Consider the following 24427-nt stretch of genomic DNA (forward strand, 5'->3'; position numbering starts at 1 on the left):
GGGCGGCATTTCGGAAATTATCGAAGGAAAGACGAGAACGAGAAGCCAATGTTTTAAAAACGCTTGGCTGAGTAGATAAATTTTTCGCAAAAAAAGTTGCTGGTTCAACTTCGAGTTCAAGTAGAACGGATGATATTTCTGGCATTGCAGCTATTGTAACGGAAGTAAATACAGACGAAACAAAAGTTAAAAATGATGAAAAGCAAGTTGTTCCTGATTTCGAGTTTCACGAAAAACTAAGTGTCGAGTCAGACATCACAAAAAGAAATGACCTCGTTAGTGATGATGCTGACAATGGTGTGTCAATGAATCAACAATCGACATTCTCTTACGACGTGGCACTAACCAAAACTTTAACGGCGGTTTTTCTAATTCAAGAAGATCAATAGGCGATACAAACAGATAGTTGAACAAAAATGTATTTTACTGTAAACTTTTAAATGGTGAATCAACTTAGTGTGACTTTCTAGTATACTCCTGTAGCACCTGTGATGTTTTTTGTGCACCATGTAAATTGTTCGGAGGTAAGGCCGCTATTGCTACTAATGGTATTGGAGATTGGAAAAATATTTCTAATATTTTATCTCGTCATTAGAATTTACTTGAACACAAAAATTCTGAGTTATCACTCTTAAGAAGAAAACAGTCACTTGGAGCAACAGATAACCATTTCGAGTCATAAGCTGAGACAGAAAAAATGTACTGGCGCAGTGTGTTGAAAAGGGTGTTTGCAGTAGTGAAGATACTAACAAGTCGTAGACTTCCCCTACGTAGACACATTGAAAGATTCCATTCATTACATAATGGTCAATTTATGATGTCTCTTGAACTAATAGCTCATTGAACGATATGGAAATTCAGGGCAGGGACATACAAGTTAACTTTCTTCAACATTCTGTGATGAAATAATAGAGCTTCTTTCTGAACGAATAAAAAGAATTATCATAAGTGAAATAAAACAGGCCAAATATTTCTCTATAATAGTAGATTCTACTGCGGGCATTTCACATATTGATCAAATATCTTTCATATTAAGATATGTGAACGAGAATGGTGAACCTGTTGGACGTTTCCTTCTGTTTTTACCAAATCTAGGACACAAGTCCGAAAACTTACCTGAGGCCGTACCGAAAGTCCTGTCTACAAATTCCATTGGTATTACTGAGTGTAGAGGCCAGTCACATGACAACGCAAGTAATATGTTAGGAACCTACACTGGTTTGTAGGCACTCATTAAAGAACGAAATCCAAAAGCACATTATGTTCCTAGTGAAGCACATTCTTTGAATTTAGTCGGCACTAGTGCTGCAAGCTGTTGTCGGGAAGCATGTTCATTTTCCAGTGTAGTGCAAAACCGCTATAATTTTTTTTCTCTGCTTCTACACAGCGCTGGGATAAACGTCTTTCTTTCATGAAACCAGGAAGCAAAACGGTAAAAGGTTTATAAAAAACATGTTGGTCAGCAAGAGAGGAAGTGTGTGTAAGTCTATATGAAAACTGGGAGGGCGTTATCAATGCCGTCACACATATTGCCAATAATACGTTTGAAAAACCACTTGCGCGAAATGAGGCTTCAGATTTATTGAATCAACTCAGCACACTAGAAATAGTATTCATGATGACAGTTTGGAAGGACATACTCCAGAGATTTAATAGTGTAAATCTGAAATTGCAAAGTGTAAATATTAATACTAAAATAGTACATGAATTATATGAATCACTTGTAGGATTTATTGCATCTATTCGTGGCTTGCTCGACTGTTATGAAAACAAATCCATGGAGATTGTGACTGATATAGATCATGAATGCACCTATAAAAGATCACGAAAAAGGAAACTTCACCATAACGAAAAACGAGGACTCTGAAGAAGTTGTTCTGACTGCAAGTGAAAAACTCAGAGTCGAGCCATTTTTCCCAGTACTCGACAACTTGTACGCCGAATTAGTCAGGGAAAGCTATAGAACGCTGTTGGACTCCTTCACAGTTTTCAGTAACCTTAAGAACAGTTCACCTGACGATATTGTTAAACAGCAGCAAAACGCCAAGCGTCATATGGCACAGATTTAGAGCCTTCCTCCTCTATTGAATGTGTACATTTCGCGGAACTTTTGAAATCTTCTGAGATTAGTGATATACCAGTCGAAATGAGTAAATTTTTGTGAAAAGAGAAGTTACAGTCCGTATATGATAGTACAGTATATTACAACTGATGCGTATTCTAGGCGTCTCCTGTAATGTATAGTTATCGCGGAAATATACTTTATCGGAGAGTGCGCTCACATGAAAAGGTGTCAATAAATAACGTAGTTCAGTTCTGTCGATATATACATATAAGCTTTGCTAATACCGTTAGAAAGAGCTATGGTGAGAGCAGTAGCTACAGTACAAAACTGTTCAGCCCTTACATGGATTAAAGGTATTGTGTACACCTACTATCCAGCATCTAGCTATACAGACCTAATTCTTTACACGTTAACTATTAGATTATAAAATAAATTTGATTTTTCCACACTAGTCTGTAAAATTATGTAATAGCAAATCCAGTTCTGTGTTTGTTCGTCTGTATTTAATTATTAGTTCGTGCACTGAAATCTCTATTTCATTTCTACACTTTCCTATAGATTCACGTATTAATAACGAACTTTTTTTTATCTGCTGCACATTCAAGTTATTAGACCGTAAGACGACAGTTACATTTTAATTTCTTATGTATGACACGTTCGCTGGAATTTTTAGATCGTTACACAACTTTTTTATTTTCATTTTCAACGGTTTCGTGTAAAACAACATATTAATAGTGAATGTATAAGAAAAATCCGTTGTCTCCTACATGCTCTGCTGAATGTTTAGGCCGTAAAATAAATTTTTCTTGTATTCGTGTCTGTTATCTTCCGACAGATGAATGTGTTAGCACAATGCAGTTTTAGGTTTGTTTCGTCCACTGCCATACAACAACCACAGTTCAGGACCTGCATTACATTTTGATTGAGTGTGACTGAACAGCTGTGCAATGAACATTTACAGGACATACAGATAACTGCTATCTGTATGCACTGTAAATGTCCGTCGTACATTTTTGACGTCTTGTAAGTAGGCTGTTTAGGTTTTTTTTATTGGTAACACCACCGCCACGTAGCGCTCTGTGTGAAAATCACTGACTGTGCCGTGTGCAGTCTGTGGCTGGTTTGCATTGTTGTCTGTCATTGTAGTTTTGGGCAGCGGCAGCTGGATGCTAACAGCGCGTAGCGTTGCGCAGTTGGAGGTGAGCCGCCAGCAGTGGTGGTCGTGGGGAGAGAGATGGCGGAGTTTTGAAATTTGTAAGAATTGGTGTCATGAACTGATATATATATATATATATATATATATATATATATATATATATATATATATATAAAATGACTATTAATGTAAATACATTGTTTGTTCTCTATTAAAATCTTTCATTTGCTAACTGTGCCTATCAGCAGTAGTTAGTGACTTCCGTAGTTTGAATCTTTTAGTTAACTGGCAGTAGTGGCACTCGCTGTATTGCAGTAGTTCGAGTAACGAAGATTTTTGTGAGGTAAGTGATTTGTGAAACATATAGGTTAATGTTAGTCAGGGCCATTCTCTTGTAGGGATTACTGAAAGTCAGATTGCGTTGCGCTAAATATATATATATATAGTGTGTCAGTTTAAGCACAGTTATGTACAATTTTTCAAAGGGGAAGTTTCATATGTCGACCCTTAGCCAAGGATACCTCACTCGAATCTTCAGATTTTTTCTTGTAGTTTGTGTAATTAGTGTAGCTATTGTTTATTGCTAGCACGTAATCATAGAGAGAATTTCCTTTGTAGTTGTAGTTTGTCATTGTTGCACAGTAAAACAGTTGTGGCATGCATGTAGATTTGCACCACATATTTCGCAGCTGCGCTTGCAATGACAAAGTTATTATTTTCAGTGCCATGTTAATGTGTTTTTTGATTTTGCTCTTCAAATTTTGCTTTCCTGTGTTATCATGTGAGAAACGTAACGACTATAAGGCTCACATACTTAGAACATTTACCAGTACTGCTAATGAGATTTTAAGGCAACATTTTGGTTTACTTGAAAATACATTCTGGATTTAAAGTACTTTCTGTGAGATACCAGATGACACAGTGGTTAGTGTATGTAACAGCTACACGATTTTATCACGACGCTACTAATGAGTGACAATTTACAATGTTGCTTTTGCGGTGTTTCTGTTTTATATCTGCACAGTTTTTCTGAATTATTCTGGAAAGTAAAACATGTTTTAGTAATAACTTTTGTGGTATAGCTACAATGATACAGCCTTTTCCGCAGCCCAACAATAGGTTACAGCACAGTACTTTCTTCATCACGGCAATAAGCGTAATAACTAAGATATCTATTCGCAAAGCATTTCACTTTTGTATATCATGAGGAAAGTACATTGACTTCTGCAGAACTTCGCTTTTGGAGGACGATAACTACGACACTTCCACAGAGATTATCTTACAACACGACACACAGTTTAGCGCTACAGTACACGTATTTGAGTGACTAATTTTGTACTTAAAAGATTTATTTTTAAAGATATTTGAAGTACAATGATACAAAGGTTTTCCGTGATACATTTCATTCCATTCTTGTAATCTGCAACACCTAAGGATATAATTACATTAATCCTCAGGGGGTGCACGCTTACTTTGTGTACTATGTGTGTGGCAAGCACAAGAAGCCCTAGCTAATATGGTATTTGCTTATACAACTTTACACATCGGTACCATATTTCTCTAACACAGAATTACACAGCTATCTGATCATTTAACTGAGAGAGACAAACATTTTTTTTATGTCAGTGACAGATGTTTACGCAATTACACATCTGGATAACTTCACACTTATGAAATTGTATTTTGTCTGTACTTTGTGACCTATTCATATTTTTGCGGAACCATTGTGATACTATGAGAGCTTTGAATGATGTATTTGGTATGGGATCATGATTTTTAGAGTACGTTTGAGGTAGATGAAACTTTTTAAATGAGCAGAGAATTTTTCAGGTTTTGAAATTACTGGAGGAAACTACGACGATTTTGAGAGTTGACTGAGGTGTTATGAAGTTATTATTACGATGACTATGTGTATTACGCTGTTGCAGTATGTTTATGATCAATAAGCTGATGCTATATGAGTTATTTGATTATGCTATGTATCTGTTATGATGAAATATTGAAGAAGTGTCGACGAATAAGGTAAGGAATAATGAGTAGTGATTAGCGACTCTGGTTTTTGAAAAAGGTTGTTGGAAACCAACAATCGTACTTTAAGAGTTATGAAATGTGTGTATATGCATGAATGTATCACTATGCTGGCGAAAATGTTTTGGACACTATTATATTTAAAGGATTTTGTTTCTACAAATTTGTATCGCAAATTCTTGACCTGTGAAATATTTTTATATGAGACTGTCTCTGCAGTGGAAACTGCTGTCGTAAATATTTCGGTAAGAAAGTTAAGTGACCACCTGCACGTAATGCGTCGTGGGCAGCCAGCTGCGCGACAGACGCCTTGAAAAAAGCCATTAGTGTCTGCCTGTCAGAGGCACAAGTGGAGAGAAAAAAAAGGAGGCCATTATCCTCGCTATTGAAATTCCTTTGTAGAAAGCATCGGAAATACGACACGCCCAAACTTGAAAACATATGATTACACTGTGAAACTCTTAATTTATGATATTTACTGAAATGAAATGATGAGAAACATTTTATATCTATAGTCTTTCTAGCTGAGAGATTGCTCATTTTGTTTAATATCCAGTTTCTAGCTGCACAGCAGCATTGGTTACTATAAAATTTAATGGATGTACTAATATAAATATTTTATCCCTGCAGATCCAGTAAATAATAACTTTGTGATGTAGTTAAAAAAAAACAAAGGAGCTCAAAAAGACATTTCCCTTGGCAGGAATTGCATACAGAATTTTATTTTCAAGTACATGGTAATATTTTTTATTTTAACAATACGTTTTTGTGGTGCACCACTTTAATCATGTAGACATTAAGATGTGAATATACATTTCCCGTATCTGCATTGTTGTCTTTAGTGTAATGTTTTTTCTGCTTGAGCTTTGTCATGATTAGATATAAGTTATTGTATTTGCTGCTGCTGTTTGCCAGACATAGTACTACTAAATTTCACTTTGTATTACTCTGTTAAGTTGGTTTTACTACTGATTTATTTTTCTTGTTGCTGCACATTGGTTCATATTAGTTGTAATGTTGCATTGCTTGGTAATTTAGATTTACTGTAGCTTGCTTTGCCCATTGCCATTTTTTTTTGTTATTGCTGTTTGTGTTAATGGTTTTGTGCTGCTGCATTGTGTCGTCCCTTAGTTTATCATCTGAGCTCAGTAAGTTTAAGTTCGCTTAAGAGGGGGTAGACTATATAAGAAACTAACTACGATGAATTGGAAGAAAAGCATTGAGAAGCTATAAGAAAATGGTTTGGCCAAAAAAGTTACCCTGGAAACAAACCCTGTCCTTTCCTTTTGTGTTATCCCACTATGTGTTTGTGTACCCTGGTGTATTTATTTTCTTCCTGCCTCTGTGTACTGTTTCATAGAATTTTTTCTCTTCTAATACTAAGCTACATTCACTATGATGAGGAATACTGTTATCCTCAAATATAATTTGCATTTAATAACATGTTATTTACTTTGTAAAAATGTTTACACATTATTTATTCTGTTTTGTTCTAAAGCTCATGTGTGAAGTTGATGTTTCAAAAGTTGTTCTGATCTTTTATGTATGTACTTATGTCATAATTCTTGTAACACTGATTTCTTTTGTAAAGCCTGTTTTACTACAAACGTTATCTGTGTTGTTATGTTCTTTAATGTTGTATTTTGTACCTTTGTTATTGTATTCTTATGTTATAAAATTGTAATTGACACCAGTTCATCAAATTAAGTAACTTGTAAATTACATTTCACTGCACACATTTCTGTTAGTCATAGTATATGGACAATATGTGAGAAGAAGGGACTCATAGTGTTTGCATGTGTGTTAATAATTCAGCAAGGGGCTGGATAACAGCATTGCTGGTTCTAACAACATTTCAAACAAATTCTTTGTGAGTGGACAAGTGGTGGTTCAAGAACTTGCTATATTGTCTACAAGACTTTTCGATGGTGATTGTGCACCTGCACAGTCACAACAGATGGCTGCTGGCAATCTCTGCCAGAACTATAGTGGGTCTGCACTTCTGGTGGCCCACTAATACCACAATTTCTACAAGGACTGCAGTGGGTCTGCACCTCTGGTAGCCCACCAATACCATAATCTCTACCAGGACTACAGTGGGTCTGCTCTGTGATGAGCTACCTACCAATATTCTTCAAAACTTCGACTGACTCTGCTGTGGGTTTGCTCTGTTGTGGCCCATTACCTGTCTGCATGACAAGAGTCAGCACTGTCTTACCACTGGAAGGACAACACTACTTCTTCAAGACTGCATGGAACTCCACTACTTCCAAGTGCATTTTCTTTTACTGCTCAGAATTTGAGAAAAACACCGCTATTTTACTGTGATGAATGGTCAGGACTGTCTTTATGGACTGTGAGAAAATTTTAGCTTTTGACCAACATTGTATCAATAAGTGTGTGTATTTGATATCTTTGTTACTGTAATTATGAAAAATTTTATCAAATCATTATTGGCCACTGCCCAAAACAATTTGTAAATTTTTTTGTGGGGAGCATGGGGGCTATGTAAGTAGGCTGTTTAGGTTTTTTTATTGGTAACACCACATAGCGCTCTGTATGAAAAATCACTGGCTGTGCTGTGTGCAGTCAGTGGCTGGTTGTCATTGTTGTAATACTCGCCATTGCAGTGTTGGGTGGGTTTATGTTAACAGCGCGTAGCGTTGCGCAGTTGGAGGTTAGCCGCCAGCAGTGGTGGACGTGGGGAGAGAGATGGCGGAGTTTTGAAATTTGTAAGAATTGATGTCATGAACTGATATCTATATTATGACTATTAAGGTAAATACATTGTTTGTTCTCTATTAAAATCTTTAATTTGCTGACTGTGCGTATCAGTAGTTAGTGACTTCTGTAGTTTGAATCTTTTTATTTAGCTGGCAGTAGTTTTACTACAAACGTTATCTGTGTTGTTATGTTCTTTAATGATGTATTTTGTACCTTTGTTATTGTATTCTTATGTTATAAAATTGTAATTGACACCAGTTCATCAAATTAAGTAACTTGTAAAGATTATTTCACTGCACACGTTTCTGTTGGTCATAGTATATGGATAATATATGTGAAGTAGGGACTGATAGTGTTTGCATGTGTGTTGATAATTCAGCAAGGGACTGGTTAACAGCATTGTTGGTTCTAAGGACAATTAGAAAAAAACTTTGTGAGTGCACAAGTGGTGGTACAAGGACTTGCAATATTGTCTGCAAGACTCTTCGATGGTGATTGTGCACCTGCACAGTCACAACGGATGGCTCCTGACCATCTCTACAAGGACTACAGTGGGTCTACACCTTTGATGACTCACCAATACCATTATTTCTACAAGGACTGTAGTGGGTCTGCAACTCTGGTGGCCCACCAATACCGTAATCTCTACCAGGACTACAATGGGTCTACTCTGTGATGACCTACCTACCAATATTCTTTAAAACTTCGACTTACTCTGCTGTGGGTTTGCTCTGTTGTGGCCCATTACTTATCAGCATGTCAAGAGTCAGCACTGTCTTTCCGTTGGAAGGACAACACTACTTCTTCGCCGGCCACGGTGGTCTCGCGGTTCTAGGCGCGCAGTCCGGAACCGTGCGACTGCTACGGTCGCAGGTTCGAATCCTGCCTCGGGCATGGATGTGTGTGATGTCCTTAGGTTAGTTAGGTTTAAGTAGTTCTAAGTCCTAGGGGACTAATGACCACAGCAGTTGAGTCCCATAGTGCTCAGAGCCATTTGAACCATTTTGAACTACTTCTTCAAGACTGCATGGAAATCCACTACTTCCAAGTGCATTTTCTTTTACTGCTCAGACATTGAGCAAAAACACTGCTATTTTACTTTGATGAATGATCAGGACTGTCTTTATGGACTGTGAGAAAATTTTAGCTTTTGACCAACATTGTATCGATAAGTGTGTGCATTTCACTTCTTTATTATTGTAATTATGAAAAATTTTTTCAAATCTGTATTTGCCACTCCCCAAAACAATTTGTAAATTTTTTTGTTGGGAGCATGGGGGCTATGTAAGTAGGCTGTTTAGGTTTTTTTATTGGTAACGCCGCTGCCACATAGCGCTCTGTGTGAAAATCACTGGCTGTGCCAGGTGCAGTCTGTGGCTGGTTTCGATTGTTGTCTGCCATTGTAGTTTTGGGCAGTGGCAGCTGGATGCTAACAGCGCGTAACGTTGCGCAGTTGGAGGTAAGCCGCCAGCAGTGGTGGACGTGGGGAGAGAGATGGCGGAGTTTGAAATTTGTAAGAATTGGTGTCATGAACTGATATACATATTGTGACTATTAAGGTAAATACATTGTTTGTTCTCTATTAAAATCTTTCATTTGCTAACTGTGCCTATCAGTACTTAGTGACTTCCTTAGTTTGAATCTTTTAGTTACCTGGCAGTAGTGGTGCTCTCTGTATTGCAGTAGTTCGAGTAACGATGATTTTTGTGAGATAAGTGATTTGTGAAACATATAGGTTAATGTTAGTCCGGGCCATTCTCTTGTAGGGGTTACGGAAAACCTGATTGCGTTGCGAAAAAAAGAAAAAAAACTGTGTGTCAGTTTAAGCACAGTCTTGTATAATTTTTCTAAAGGGACGTTTCAGTCTTCGGAAATTCCATTTTCTACTTTGTTACAATGATTTGTAAATGGGTCTCGGCACAAAACTAGTTATCGAACGAATTAAACGTAAAAATTTGTAACTTGGACAGGTTTTTTGTTCTTCTGGTTAACAGACCCAAGCTACTCCATCAGGCTGGAAGTTGGTGCAAAATTAGTTTCGCGTTGTTTCAATTTCACGTAAGTAAAGTACCAAAATTTTACTGGCTCCTATAAATTTCTTTTCATATGAATAACATGCACTGTTGTAGCAGTGAGAAGGAAGAAAGAAGGGGAAAAATGCTGCTGCTGGAGCACAAAAATGGCGGATATGGTCCTGTTTAAAAGACCCTGACTGAAAACTGGGGTACCAGCTGTCTCAAATCTTCGTGCAACAGTACCTTTAAAAATGTTCCAGAAAACAATTTTGCCGTCCGAGCATAGGCACGCTTTTTCATGCTGAAAGAGGAAGAGAGAGCGGCAGTGGGAAAGAGACGGAAAAGTGATAAATACTGGAAGATAGTAGACAGTGATTATGGTATAGAAAGAGTGAAAGAGACAATGGCAGTTTTATAGAAGGAGAGGGACATAGTGGCAGTGGAACGTAGTTGACATATGAGAGTGCCAGGAGAAAAGTGAGGGGGATACCGCCAGTGGAAGAGGAATAAAGAGAAGGAGAAAGTAGAAGTGATAATGAGCGACAGAGTCTATGAAAATGGTAGTAAGGAAGAGATACTGAGAGTGAGCAGAGACAACAGCAGTGGGAAGGAAGAAATGACACAGCACTAAGAGAAAGCAAGAGGAAGGTAGTGACAGCAAGAGGAGTCAGTAGTAGTAGGACATAACAGAGAAGACAGTGGCTGTGACACAGGAGACAGTGACAGAGAGAAACAAAAAGAAAATGACGAAGCCGATTGAGTGAGTGGGAACAGACAAGTGAGAGTGGATAGGTATGAACGATTTGCAGCGATGCACTAGTGGGTGTGAGAGAGTGACAGTTAGGGGAGCTGGTGGCAGTTTGGGGTGAGCTGCGTCTTAAAAAGGGGGCGAATATGTTCCCATGACAAAAATTTTGAAGATGCTGAGGAAGGTAGTATGAGGCAACTCTTACCCCACTTTTCAGACAGTATCTTTTAAACAGAAGCATATTCGCCTTTTCTGTGCTCTGATAGAAGCATATTTCCGCCGTTCGTTTATATACCTGCCAGTGGTCTGTAGGTAAACGAATTTACATTGGCATCATACCATGTTACTTAGGTTTAATTAGTTCTAAGTTCTAGGTGACTGATGACCTCAGAAGTTAAGTCGCATAGTGTTCAGAGCCATTTGAATTATTTGTTGGAGTACTCACTTAAACTGCAGTATGCTTACGATGTAAAAAACAAATCGTAATTACAGAACAGCTACTGCTGAAAATGGCCCTCCAGGCAAACATATTATTGTTTGCATATTCCGTTACGAGCCCCAGTCTCCGCTATTTTGTCGTTATGTGAATGAACGGCGGGGACGGTAAAACAGTAATTCTGCAGTCTGTCGCAAACTTCCTCAACAGCGTTTCGCGAAAAGACCGTCCTATATCCTTCAAGGGTTCCCACCTAAGCTCGCAGATCAATTCCGCAGCACTCTCGAACTAGTCCAACCGACCGCCAACGAATCTTGCAGCACGCCTCCGAACTGCTTCGATGTGTTACTTTAAGCTGACTTCTCGTTACCCAAAACACTCGAGCAGTGAACAAGAATGGCACGCACAAGTGTTTTGTATGCTGCCTCCCTTACACGTTCGCTACACTTTCACCCACCCCTCCGAATAAACCGGCCCATTTGCTGCCTTTACATTTAAGATGGGAGTCTCCGTCAAGGTAGCTGCCTTTAACTCGTCGCTAATAGCCGTGAATCAGCCGCCGTGCGAGGTGATAACGAGCCCTAAGTGCTCCCTGCGGCAAGAGTTGACAGCCGAACTGTTTAATTCTGACTGCCGTTGCATCACACGGACCACGAATCTCAGCACCTCTTATTCTTAGCGCAACTGTCGTGTGTCGCTTTTCCACTTAGATATACAATACATACAGCTCATCGTTTGCACACTGATGGTAACATCACCGCTGGGCTACACCATCGCTCATGCGTGTTACTAGTCGATAAATGAGCACCATATCGCAATTCGTGGATTAATTGATCCACACAGTACAGCATCTTAGAAAATGACGATTCGTGGACAAAAGGGGAAACTGTTTAGCAAATGTATAAGATGTTTTCTGAATAAAGATGAAGGCAAACGAAAAGAAAATCTCAGATTACACAAGGAACATATTTAAGAGAAGAAGGAGGTTCCGAAAACAATGAGAGACCCTTAATAGGACACAGCAAATGAAACAAAATATTCGGAAATTGTTGAACGTGTGTTGTGCGTCGAGGATGGGACAGGGAGGGGCGGGGGGGGGGGGGGGGGGGAGGAAGAAAAAGAAAAGCATGACAAAGCAAAACGGAAACTCTCTTATTTGACATTGAATTTGATCATATGAAATTGTAGATGACACAGTTACTAATAGCATACAGAAAATTATACTGACGGAAAAAAAAAAATCGCGACATCAAACAGGAATAGTGCAACATAACCAAAAGTTGGTAGGCATGTTTCTACATCTCAAAGATATCTATTCAAATTTCGCGCCAGTCATATAAGTAGCGCCACTTTTAGAATGCAAATCTGGGTCGCTTTAAATACGTGCTGCAACGGTTGTGAGCGTTAGTTATCTTCGAAATTAGACTGCTGAGTTGATGTTAGTCAAGAATGCCTTTAAGGCGACAAAGACGCCATTATCAGCACTTTACTGAGTTTGAACGAGGTTTTGTAATAGTACAGGATGTCCCTGATTACATAAATTGATAACTCAGGCTAGAAGTAAGATACAAATATAAAACGTGTGTCGAATTGTTTACAACTATCAAAGTTTGTTTCTGTTTTATGTTCGCAGTACGTAAGTAGTGGATGAGGTGCAGTGCCCAAGAAGCCATGTTAACCAATCAGGAGAAGCCACAGTGCGTCCTGTGGTACCATGAGACACGATCACCATCCACAGTGCAGAGACACTTCCAGACAACATTTGGAAGGAATCCACCTGATGTTAAGAGCATTAAAGCCTGGTATGAGAAGTTCAAGAACACAGTATTGGTTGCTGACCTTACAAGGTCTGGTCGACCAAGAACTTCAGTAGACAGGGTGGAAGCTGTAAGATTGTATTTTCTGCGAAGTCCGAAGAAATCGGTGGGCAGGGCCTCACGTGAATTAAAGATGCCATAAGCTCTCTCCATGACATTTTACACAAACGTTTATTGTTTCGTGCATACAAAGTGCAAATCGTTCAGGTCTTGTTGCCCAATGGCAGTACACGTCGATATGACATTGCAATCGAAATGATTGTGATTATCTCAGTCTTTTCCGACGAAGCGTCCTTTTTTTGTCAGTGGAGTAGTGAATCGTCATAATGTGCGCATTTGGGGTTCACAACCTCCTGGCGAGCTTATGGAGTGCACCAGAGGAAGTCCTGCGTGCTATTGCACGATCGACTTATCAGGCCATTCTTCTTCGCTGAGACTACCATCACATCTGCAGTGTATCTGGACATGATGCAACTGTATGCTGTTGCTCAGCTGCTTCAATATCACCCCAATGTCTTGTTTCAGCAAGACGGTGCACCGCCTCATTGGGGTTTGGCCTCCACGCTCTCCTGACATAACCCCATTAGACTTCTTTTTATGGGGTTATGTCAAGGACGAGGTGTACCGAACACGTGTACCAGATCTTGAAACTCTGCGGCAATGGATAACCAAAGTCGTTGAATCGATCCCTCCAGTGATGTTGGCTAATGTGTGGACGGAAATTGAATATCGCCAAGATGTGCTACGTGCTACCAAGGGTGCTCATGTGGAAGTTTACTGATGTGTGACAAAAACTTTGATAGTTTGTAAACAATTAGACACCAGTTTCATATTTGTACCTTACTTCTAGCTTGAGTTATGAATTTATGTAATCAGGGTAAGACTTTTCGGACACTCTGTATTACGAGAAGCCGGATGTTACTTCTGCAACACTTCAGGAGGACTTGGCAGGAATACAGCCACTGTACACGACTGATGGCAGCAGACAGCTCCGAGCGAGACGGACTGTTGCATGCATTCCCCTGACCCCGAACCATCGCCATTTGCGACTTCAGCGACAGCTCATTGGAGGCAGGGTGGAGGTCTGTTGTGTTTCCTGCCTCGGTGGCAGTGATGGTCGTGTACTGGTTTGAAGGAGGCCAGTTGAGGACCTGCAACCAACCTATGTGCGCCTGTGTGCGTGTTAGACACACTCAACCTACATCCGGTGGCGGATACAAAGAAACCTCAAGGAGGGGGCGCTAAAGATATCTTGAGCTACCTTTACTTTTACTGTAATGAAAAATAAGTGACATGCAAAATTTAAGAAATTTATTTAAACTGATTATACACATATGCCATCTTATGATATAAAGTTACAACTGCGGTATTACCAGTTAGGTATGGGAAACAACTGTTACATTGTGATTATTGAGTTTCTCCCGGCGTATTTGATAATCAAAATACCCACGGGTGTACTGCCGGTCTATAGTGTCCAACGGGCACAATATTTCGGCGATCAAACATGTCGCCATCATCAGGTGAACTGACGGACTGAGCTCCTGTGAACGCGCCGGCACGGAGATCCGTACGCTATGGCTGCTCAGGGGGAACTGGGTTCGGTCGCGGCGGCGGTCGATTTAAATACCCTCCGCCCGCGGCGCGCTCCCTCCGCCGTCCGCGCCCCGCCCCACGGTAGCGCGGTGGAACAGATTGCGAAGACGTCTGAGATGACGTCGGTGTGATGGCTCTGTCCGCCGTGGTCGTCACAACTATGCGTTTGCTCGATTTACTCTTGATTAACCCAATCGCTGGTTCCCAAGCCTTGCTAAGATTATAGTCACAGTCACGGTTTATGAGGTCGTCATTGGTGCGAATTTCGATGGCCTCTCCCAGTATCTCGACGTCTGTACCAGAATCCTCGTGCGGTCATATTCCACAACGTGATTTTCCGACAAACAATGTTCAGCGACCGCCGACTTGCTCGGATACATCAGTCGAGTGTGCCTCTGGTGTTCACGGCATCGATCCTCGACGGTACGCATCGTCTGACCAATATACGACTTGCCACATTGACACGGAATCTGGTACACGCCGGCCTTCCTCAAACCGAGGTCATCTTTGGCGCTCCCCACCAGTGTTCGAGTTTTATTCGGAGGACAAAACACAGTTCCGACCCGGTGTTTCTTCAGAATGCGGGCGATTTTCCCCGAGAGTGCGCCTGTGTATGGAATAAATGTAGTGCCTACCTCCTCCCTCGTGACTTCATTCATCTCAACAGGTTGTGATGCAGTGGTTGGGCGGAGAGCACGTTGGATCTGCCACTCTGAGTACCCATTTTTTCGAAATACAGTTCTCAGATGTTCCAACACTTTGTGTCAGAGATAGTGCGCGCCCTATGTACTAGAGTTTTAAGTACCCTGAGCATCCAAAGCGTAAGGATCTCCATGCCGGCGCGTTCACAGGAGCTCAGTCCGTCAGTTCACCTGATGATGGCGACATGTTTGATCGCCGAATTATTGTGCCCGTTGGACACTATAGACCGGCAGTATACCGTGGATATTTTGATTATCAAATACGCCGGGAGAAACTCAAGAATCACATCATACACCTTTACAGGGAGGAGATGTATCGCAGCATGAAAAAATTTGAAAAGTTGCGCCACCGTAGACGTCGTTTGCTAAGTACTCTTGCCATTCTAGAGAGATGTCGTTCCGAGAATGTTGTTCCAAATTTTGCTAAGGTTATGCATCACATCGATTCTGCACCAGCTAAGAGAATCAAGAAACGAGCCAGCCTCGCATTGGTACGTGAGAGAGTGCAATTCACCCGCCGGAGCCTTGAGTTTATCTCACAGGAATTACTCAAATTACATTTGCAACTGGCTACTAAGTTCACTTCTTTTTCCTGGGATTGGATTGATGGTGTCACCTGGGTGTCAGCTGATTCCGCCCATAAGAAGGCTACGGGACGTCAAAGAGCTAAGTTCTCACGTCTCCTTGACAAACCATCTCTGCAGGTTCCATGCAAGACTGTCATCAATTTGAGTGGCATGGTGTTGAGTGATGATGCGGTCTCGGTTTTGCAGAAAGGTCTCAACTTCGCTCCCACCCCCAAGTTCACTCCGGTCGCAGAAATTGTTAGTGCTGTTGAACAGGTTGCAGCTCGACTTCCGCCAGAATCAGCCGAGGAAATAAATCGTGAAACTTGTCGTGCGTTGACGAAATCCAAGCTAATGGAGTCAAATATCAGCAGTAAAGAGAGGGCGGCCATTCGTCATCTGAGCGAACGCTCTGAAATTGTTGTCTTACCGGCTGACAAAGGCAATGCTGCAGTTGTTGTCTCCCATAAGGACTACACTGATAAGATGCAGAGCCTGCTAAATGACGATTCCTACCGGAAGATCAGCGTTGAGCCTACAAAGAAGGTGGAGAACAAGACGAGGGTTCTTGTCAAGGACGCAGATTTATCGGAGGGTGACGCTAAGAAATTGTTACCCCAAGGTCCGGTACCGCCTAGACTATATGGACTCCCGAAGGTTCACTAAGAGGGGGTACCATTACGCCCCATTGTCAGCAACATCAGGGCACCTACATATTTGTTGGCCAAATACCTGACGGGAATATTAAGTCCTTATGTGGGTAAATGCCCTCATCACATCCGTAATTCCGTGGATTTTGTTAAACGCCTTGATAGCTTCAGGTTGGATGAGTCAGATATCATGGTGAGTTTTGACGTCGTTTCCTTGTTTACGAGGGTACCCCTGCGCGAGTCGCTAGAGTTGATTGGTCAGAGGTTTGACGAGAATACCACTGAACTTTTTAGGCATGTCTTGACTTCCACGTATTTTCTTTTTAATGGAGAATACTACGAACAAACGGAAGGAGTCGCCATGGGTAGCCCACTCTCACCAGTGGTAGCGAATTTGTACATGGAGAACTTCGAGGAGGAAGCCCTGTCGTCATCCGAATGGAAACCTACTTGCTTTTTCCGTTACGTGGACGACACGTTCGTCATCTGGCCACATGGTATGGATAAACTCCTTGACTTCCTTACACATCTAAACTCCATGCACCCCAACATCAAATTCACTGTGGAGACTGAAGCGGAGGGTAAATTACCTTTCCTTGACGTCTTGGTCAGGAGAAGGGCTGACAGCACCCTAGGTCATGGGGTGTTTCGAAAGACAACACACACTGATCTGTATTTGCACGCAGACAGCTACCACCACCCTTCACAGAGGAATGGGGTACTTAAAACTCTAGTACATAGAGCGCGCACTATCTCTGCCACAAAGTGTCGACCCCAGGAATTGGAACATCTGAGAACTGTATTTCGAAAAAATGGGTACTCAGAGTGGCAGATCCAACGTGCTCTCCGCCCAACCGCTGCATCACAACCTGTTGAGATGGATGAAGTCACGAGGGAGGAGGTAGGCACTACATTTATTCCATACACAGGCGCACTCTCGGGGAAAATCGCCCGCATTCTGAAGAAACACCGGGTCGGAACTGTGTTTTGTCCTCCGAATAAAACTCGTACACTGGTGGGGAGCGCCAAAGATGACCTCGGTTTGAGGAAGGCCGGCGTGTACCAGATTCCGTGTCAATGTGGCAAGTCGTATATTGGTCAGACGATGCGTACCGTCGAGGATCGATGCCGTGAACACCAGAGGCACACTCGACTGATGTATCCGAGCAAGTCGGCGGTCGCTGAACATTGTTTGTCGGAAAATCACGTTGTGGAGTATGACCGCACGAGGATTCTGGTACAGACGTCGAGATACTGGGAGAGGCCATCGAAATTCGCACCAATGACGGCCTCATAAACCGTGACTGTGGCTATAATCTTAGCAAGGCTTGGGAACCAGCGATTGGGTTAATCAAGAGTAAATCGAGCAAACGCATAGTTGTGACGACCACGGCGGACAGAGCCATCACACCGACGTCATCTCAGACGCCGTCGCAATCTGTTCCACCGCGCTATCGTGGCGCGGGGCGCGGACGGCGGAGGGAGCGCGCCGCGGGCGGAGGGTATTTAAATCGACCGCCGCCGCGACCGAACCCAGTTCCCCCTGAGCAGCCTAGCGTACGGATCTCCGTGCCGGCGCGTTCACAGGAGCTCAGTCCGTCAGTTCACCTGATGATGGCGACATGTTTGATCGCCGAAATATTGTGCCCGTTGGACACTATAGACCGGCAGTACACCCGTGGATGTTTTGATTAACTGTTACATTATTAGTAAAAATATTGTTACGAGTCTCGTAACAATATTTTTACTGAGAAATTACTATGAATTGCTGCTCTTAATGTTTCACAATAAAATGATCGTTCTCACTCTTGGCTAATCTTCACACTTGCACTTGGCTCAACTAGGACTCGTTACTTATTCATTCTTCAGTCTTAATATTTTTGCTTCTGAATGTAAACTAACTTCCTATTCTCCGAATAGTCCGTATGTATAAAGTTACGTGTGGAAGGTTCTCTGTACAAGAAAAAGTAGAATATTCGACACTTTCTCGAACAAATGCCAGAAATACTTGTTTTGTAAATAAAACTGCCTTTTCCTCCTGCTACTTAATTTGTTTACCCCATACGCGTTTTGCCCTGTCTTGTTGTAAGGCGTCATCAGTGGGATCTATAAAGATACTGTTTTGTTAGATTTAGATTATTGAACAGTTCACGTAGCGATTTTTTTTTTTTTTTTTTTTTTTTTTTTGTAAAAAAGGAGTTACTTACGATATGCTGATATGCGTTTCCTCGCAACTGGTCTGAAGATCGCATTACCACTTTTATTACTGCCATATTGAGCACAACTTGGCGTTCTGATCTTCTTCACACTGTTGACCATGTTTAATAATAAATGTAGCCTACCAGTGGTGTGCCAACAGCACCTTTTTCACGATTTTAATTTTTAAAATTTGGATACGCGTTTCGTTCGATGGTGCGTTAGCTTCGCGTAAATACGGTCACAACAGGCACAGTCCCTATCCATTGCGTGTGAAACAAAAGTAACACTTAACCTAGCAGTCGCAACATATGTACTGCTGCTACACTGCTTATCACGACTCTATGAATGGTTGTGTATTTACAGAAAAAATTGAGACACTAGTCAACACAGATACATACAGAGCCACTTCACAAAAGCACGTGAGAAAAAGCTAAAGAAAACTTCCAGACACAGGGACTGCACTCGGCTCGTATACCTGACCATCCAGGTAGACCAGGGTCAACCGGAAGTGTGCCTTAGCCGCGCAGTGTATCCGTTTGGCGAACACTGCCGTGCGTGCAAGCCACGAAGCAGTGGGACGGGTAAACCGCGACTGTGCTTATGTCAGCGCGTCAGAGTGGGAACTCTGAACTTCGTCGACAGTGCTGGAACCGCACTGCTGCTCACTGGCGCCCGGTAACACTCTCCGAAGACTGAACTTGTCGTCTGCTCCAGTAGGCCGACAACCTGGAGCTTTTCTGGCGTAAATGTCTGAGGATAAACAGGATACAGCCAAAGGCGAACTTGTGAAAGCTTTCCGGGACTCTTAGGCACCGCGGAAGTCATTCTTCACTCATTTTGTTACGGATTCATTCTGGACGCACTGCTGCTCACTGGTGCCAGGTAACACTCTCCGTACACTGAACTTGTCGTCTGCTCCAGTAGGCCGACAACCTGGAGCTTTTCTGGCATAAATGTCTGAGGATAAACAGGATACAGTCAAAGGCGAACTTGTGAAAGGTTTCCGGGTCTCTTAGGCCCCGTGGAAGTCATTCTTCACTGATTTTGTTACGGATTCATTCTGGACGCACTGCTGCTCACTGGCGCCCGGTAACACTCTCCGTAGACAGAACTTGTCGTCTGCTCCAGTAGGCCGACAACCTGGAGCTTTTCTGGCGTAAATGTCTGAGGATAAACAGGATACAGCCAAAGGCGAACTTGTGAAAGGTTTCCGGGACTCTTAGGCATCGTGGAAGTCATTCTTCACCCACTTTCTTACGGATTCATTCTGGACGCACTGCTGCTCACTGGCGCCCGGTAACACTCTCCGTAGACAGAACTTGTCGTCTGCTCCAGTAGGCCAAAAACCTGGAGCTTTTCTGGCGTAAATGTCTGAGGATAAACAGGATACAGCCAAAGGCGAACTTGTGAAAGGTTTCCGGGACTCTTAGGCACCGTGGAAGTGATTCTTCACTGATTTTGTTACGGATTCATTCTGGACGCACTGCTGCTCACTGGCGCCCGGTAACACTCTCCGTAGACAGAACTTGTCGTCTGCTCCAGTAGGCCGACAACCTGGAGCTTTTCTGGCGTAAATGTTCGAGAATAAACAGAATACAGCCAAAGGCGAACTTGTGAAAGGTTTCCGGGACTCTTAGGCCCCGTGGAAGTCATTCTTCACTAATTTTGTTACGGATTCATTCTGGACGCACTGCTGCTCACTGGCGCCCGGTAACACTCTCCGTAGACAGAACTTGTCGTCTGCTCCAGTAGGCCGACAACCTGGAGCTTTTCTGGCGTAAATGTCTGAGGATAAACAGGATACAGACAACGGCGAACTTGTGAAAGGTTTCCGGGACTCTTAGGCCCCGTGGAAGTCATTCTTCACTCATTTTGTTACGGATTCATCCTGGACGCACTGCTGCTCACTGGCGCCCGGTAACACTCTCCGTAGACAGAACTTGTGGTCTGCTCCAGTAGGCCGACAACCTGGAGCTTTTCTGGCGTAAATGTTCGAGGATAAACAGGATACAGCCAAAGGCGAACTTGTGAAAGGTTTCCGGGACTCTTATGCCCCGTGGAAGTCATTCTTCACTGATTTTGTTATGGATTCATCCTGGACGCACTGCTGCTCACTGGCGCCCGGTAACACTCTCCGTACACTGAACTTGACGTCTGCTCCAGTAGGCCGACAACCTGGAGCTTTTCTGGCGTAAATGTCTGAGGATAAACAGGATACAGCCAAAGGCGAACTTGTGAAAGGTTTCCGGGACTCTTAGGCACCGTGGAAGTCATTCATCAGTCATTTTCTTACGGATTCATTCTGGACGCACTGCTGCTCACTGGCGCCCGGTAACACTCTCCGTAGACAGAACTGGTCGTCTGCTCCAGTAGGCCGACAACCTGGAGCTTTTCTGGCGTAAATGTCTGAGGATAAACAGGATGCAGCCAAAGGCGAACTTGTGAAAGGTTTCCGGGACTCTTAGGCCCCGTGGAAGTCATTCTTCACTGATTTTGTTACGGATTCATTCTGGACGCACTGTTGCTCACTGGCGCCCGGTAACACTCTCCGTAGACAGAACTTGTGGTCTGCTCCAGTAGGCCGACAACCTGGAGCTTTTCTGGCGTAAATGTCTTAGGATAACAGGATACAGCCAAAGGCGAACTAGTGAAAGGTTTCCGGGTCTCTTAGGCCCCGTGGAAGTCAATCTTCACTCATTTTGTTACGGATTCATTCTGGACGCACTGCTGCTCACTGGCGCCCGGTAACACTCTCCTTAGACAGAACTTGTCGTCTGCTCGAGTAGGCCGACAACCTGGAGCTTTTCTGGCGTAAATGTCTGAGGATAAACAGGATACAGACAACGGCGAACTTGTGAAAGGTTTCCGGGACTCTTAGGCCCCGTGGAAGTCATTCTTCACTCATTTTGTTACGGATTCATCCTGGACGCACTGCTGCTCACTGGCGCCCGGTAACACTCTCCGTAGACAGAACTTGTCGTCTGCTCCAGTAGGCCGACAACCTGGAGCTTTTCTGGCGTAAATGTCTGAGAATAAACAGGATACAGCCAAAGGCGAAATTGTGATAGGTTTCCGGGACTCTTAGGCCCCGTGGAAGTCATTCTTCACTCATTTTGTTACGGATTCATTCTGGACGCACTGCTGCTCACTGGCGCCCGGTAACACTCTCCGTAGACAGAACTTGTGGTCTGCTCCAGTAGGCCGACAACCTGGAGCTTTTCTGGCGTAAATGTTCGAGGATAAACAGAATACAGCCAAAGGCGAACTTGTGAAAGGTTTCCGGGACTCTTAGGCCCCGTGGAAGTCATTCTTCACTAATTTTGTTACGGATTCATTCTGGACGCACTGCTGCTCACTGGCGCCCGGTAACAAATCTCCGTAGACTGAACTTGTGGTCTGCTCCAGTAGGCCGACAACCTGGAGCTTTTCTGGCGAAAATGTCTGAGGATAAACAGGATACAGCCAAAGGCGAACTTGTGAAAGGTTTCCGGGACTCTTAGGCCCCGTGGAAGTCATTCTTAACTCATTTTGTTACGGATTCATTCTGGACGCACTGCTGCTCACTGGCGCCCGGTAACACTCTCCATAGACTGAACTTGTGGTCTGCTCCAGTAGGCCGACAACCTGGAGCTTTTCTGGCGTAAATGTCTGAGGATAAACAGGATACAGCCAAAGGCGAACTTGTGAAAGGTTTCTGGGACTCTTAGGCCCCGAGGATGTCATTCTTCACTGATTTTGTTACGGATTCATTATGGATGCACTGCTGCTCACTGGCGCCCGGTAATACCCCCCGTAGACAGAACTTGTGGTCTGCTCCAGTAGGCCGACAACCTGGAGCTTTTCTGGTGTAAATGTCTGAGGATAAACAGGATACAGCCAAAGACGAACTTGTGAAAGGTTTCCAGGACTCTTAGGCCCCGTGGAAGTCATTCTTCACTGATTTTGTTACGGATTCATTCTGGACACACTGCTGCTCACGGGCGCCCGGTAACACTCTCCGTAGACTGAACTTGTGGTCTGCTCCAGTAGGCCGACAACCTGGAGCTTTTCTGGCGTAAATGTCTGAGGATAAACAGGATACAGCCAAAGGCGAACTTGTGAAAGGTTTCCGGGACTCTTAGGCCCCGTGGAAGTCATTCTTCACTCATTTTGTTACGGATTCATTCTGGACGCACTGCTGCTCACTGGCGCCCGGTAACACTCTCCGTAGACTGAACTTGTGGTCTGCTCCAGTAGGCCGACAACCTGGAGCTTTTCTGGCGTAAATGTCTGAGGATAAACAGGATACAGCCAAAGGCGAACTTGTGAAAGGTTTCCAGGTCTCTTAGGCCCCGTGGAAGTCATTCTTCACTGATTTTGTTACGGATTCATTCTGGACGCACTGCTGCTCACTGGCGCCCGGTAACACACTCCGTAGACAGAACTTGTGGTATACTCCAGTCGGCCGGCAACCTGGAGCTTTTCTGGCGTAAATGTCTGAGGATAAGCAGGATACAGCCGACGGCGAACTTGTGGAAGGTTTCCGGGACACTTAGGCCCCGTGGAAGTCATTCTTCACTCATTTTGTTACGGATTCATTCTGGACGCACTGCTGCTCACTGGCGCTCGGTAACACTCTCCGTAGCCTGAACTTCTGGTCTGCTCCAGTAGGCCGACAACCTGGAGCTTTTCTGGCATAAATGTCTGAGGATAAACAGGATACCACCAACGGCGAACTTTTGAAAGGTTTCCGGGACTCTTAGGCCCCGTGGAAGTCATTCTTCACTCATTTTGTTACGGATTCATTCTGGACGCACTGCTGCTCACTGGCGCCCTGTAACACTCTCCGTAGACTGAACTTGTGGTCTGCTCCAGTAGGCCGACAACCTGGAGCTTTTCTGGCGTAAATGTCTGAGGATAAACAGGATACAGCCAAAGGCGAACTTTTGAAAGGTTTCCGGGACTCTTAGGCCCCGTGGAAGTCATTCTTCACTGATTTTGTTACGGATTCATTCTGGACGCACTGCTGCTCACTGGCGCCCGGTAACACTCTCTGTAGACAGAACTTGTCGTCTGCTCCAGTAGGACGACAACCTGGAGCTTTTCTGGCGTAAATGTCTTAGGATAACAGGATACAGCCAAAGGCGAACTAGTGAAAAGTTTCCGGGACTCTTAGGCCCCGTGGAAGTCATTCTTCACTGATTTTGTTACGGATTCATTCTGGACGCACTGCTGCTCACTGGCGCCCGGTAACACTCTCCGTAGACAGAACTTGTCGTCTGCTCCAGTAGGCCGACAACCTGGAGCTTTCCTGGCGTAAATGTCTGAGGATAAACAGGATACAGCCAACGGCGAACTTGTGAAAGGTTTCCGGGACTCTTCGGCCCCGTGGAAGTCATTCTGCACTCATTTTGTTACGGATTCATTCTGGACGCACTGCTGCTCACTGGCGCCCGGTAACACTCTCCGTAGACTGAACTTGTGGTCTGCTCCAGTAGGCCGACAACCTGGAGATTTTCTGGTGTAAATGTCTGAGGATAAACAGGATATAGCCAAAGGCGAACTTGTGAAAGGTTTCCGGGACTCTTAGGCCCCGTGGAAGTTATTCTTCACTGATTTTGTTACGGATTCTTCCTGGACGCACTGCTGCTCACTGGCGCCCGGTAACACTCTCCGTAGACTGAACTTGTGGTCTGCTCCAGTAGGCCGACAACCTGGAGCTTTTCTGGCGTAAATGTCTGAGGATAAAC

Source organism: Schistocerca gregaria, chromosome 5 (genome assembly GCF_023897955.1).
Source record: "Schistocerca gregaria isolate iqSchGreg1 chromosome 5, iqSchGreg1.2, whole genome shotgun sequence".
NCBI classification, from domain to species: Eukaryota; Metazoa; Arthropoda; class Insecta; order Orthoptera; family Acrididae; genus Schistocerca; species Schistocerca gregaria.